We start from the raw sequence: 2217 nt of genomic DNA, 5'->3' as shown, positions 1-2217 counted from the left end.
GGGGTCTGAATACTTTCAGAATTCATTGTATATGTGTATAGATTGTATGTATATGTGTGTCTCCGTCCTGTCTGTTTTAAATGTACAGTTGAAGTCGGAAGTTTACATACACTTAGGTTGGAGTCATTAAAACTCATTTTTCAACCACTCCACAAATTTATTGTTAACCTCCACAAGTCTGGTTCATCCTTGGGAGCAATTTCCAAACGCCTAAAGGTACCACGTTCATCTGTACAAACAATAGTACGCAAGTATAAACACCATGGGACCACGCAGCCGTCATACCTCTCAGGAAGGAGACGCGTTCTGTCTCCTAGAGATGAACGTACTTTGGTGAGAAAAGTGCAAATCAATCCCAGAACAACAGCAAAGGACCTTGTTAAGATGCTGGAGGAAACAGGTACCAAAGTATCTATATCCACAGTAAAACGAGTCCTATATTGACATAACCTGAAAGACCGCTCAGGAAGGAAGAAGCCACTGCTCCAAAACCGCCATAAAAAAGCCAGACTACGGTTTGCAACTCCACATGGGGACAAGATCGTACTTTTTGGAGAAATGTCTGATGAAACAAAAATAGAACTGTTTGGCCATAATGACCATTGTTATGTTTGGAGGAAAAATGGAGGCTTGCAAGCCGAAGAACACCATCCCAACCGTGAAGCACAGGGATGGCAGCATCATGTTGTGGGAGTGCTTTGCTGCAGGAGGGACTGTTACACTTCACAAAATAGATGGCATTATGAGGGTGAAGAATTATGTGGATATATTGAAGCAACATTTCAAGACAGTCAGGAAGGTAAAGCTTGGTCGCAAATGGGTCTTCCAAATTCACAATGACCCCAAGCATACTTCCAAAGTTGTGGCAAAATGGCTTAAGGACAACAAAGTCAAGGTATTGGAGTGGCCATCACAAAGCCCTGACCTCAATCCTATAGAACATTTGTGGGCAGAACTGAAAAAGTGTGTGTGAGCAAGAAGGCCTACAAACCTGACTCAGTTACACCAGCTCTGTCAGGAGGAATGGGCCAAAATTTACCCAACTTATTGTGGGAAGCTTGTGGAAGGCTACCTGTAACATTTGACCCAAGATAAACGATAAAGGCAATGCTACCAAATACTAATTGAGTGTATGTAGACTTCTGACCTACTGGGTGAAAAAATAAAAGCTGAAATAAATCATTCTCTCTACTATTACACTGACACTTCACATTTTATTCTGACACTTCACATTCTTAAAATAAAGTGGTGATGCTAACTGACCTGACCTGATGAATTTCTCCTAGAATTAATGTCAGAAATTGTGAAAAACTGAGTTTAAATGTATTTGACTAAGGTGTATGTAAACTTCTGACTTCAACTGTATGTAAATTGTCAAGTATTTATGTAGTCTTTTTTTGTTAAACTCCAGGAAGACTAGTTGTCGCCATTGGCGTCGGCTAATGGGGATCCTATTAAAAATTATAAATGCAAGCAATAGGCTAACTTCATGTAGTTTCTGCCATATTGATCTCACCAGCTATCTAATCCTATCAGGGGAGTTTATTTATTTTACCAGGTAGGCCAGTTGAGAACAAGTTCTCATTTACAACTGCAACCTGGCCCAGATAAAGCAAAGCAATGCGACAAAAACAACACAGTTACACATGGGATAAACAGATATAGTCAATAACACAATAGAAAAATCTATACACAGTGTGTGCAAATGTAGTAAGATTAGGTAATAAATAGACAATAGTGGCAAAATAATGACAATTTAGCATTAACACTGGAGTGATAGATGTTAATGTGCAAGTAAATGAAACAGCCCCAGTGTCTCACAGAGACTAAATTCTTGTTCTCTCCCCAGTTAGGGTTTGGTTGACTCCCATGAGGATGGAGCCTTCCTGTTGAGACTGGACTGTCAAGAGTTGCAACGTTAGTCTGGGAACAAGACCTAGTCGCTACACTGACAACCAGTTCTCATTCATTCTGTGGTCAACTGTAATGTTGTGAAACCTGACAAATGTTCATAATTGACCTACAGAATGAAACAGTAGTTGTCAACTAAAGCTTTTGTTAGATTAAGGCTTACAGGCCTAAATCCATTTTTAAAGTGGTACTTGTGAACTAGAAGGATATAATTCATTAATGAACCTTTTTGATTAGAGGATATAATAATCCTGAACTAACACTCCAGACGACAGGACCCAATGACTTATGGCGCAATCACTCGTG

Source organism: Oncorhynchus nerka, linkage group LG25, assembly GCF_034236695.1.
Source record: "Oncorhynchus nerka isolate Pitt River linkage group LG25, Oner_Uvic_2.0, whole genome shotgun sequence".
In the NCBI taxonomy this organism is placed as follows: domain Eukaryota; kingdom Metazoa; phylum Chordata; class Actinopteri; order Salmoniformes; family Salmonidae; genus Oncorhynchus; species Oncorhynchus nerka.
Note: the sequence above shows the minus strand (reverse complement) of the source record.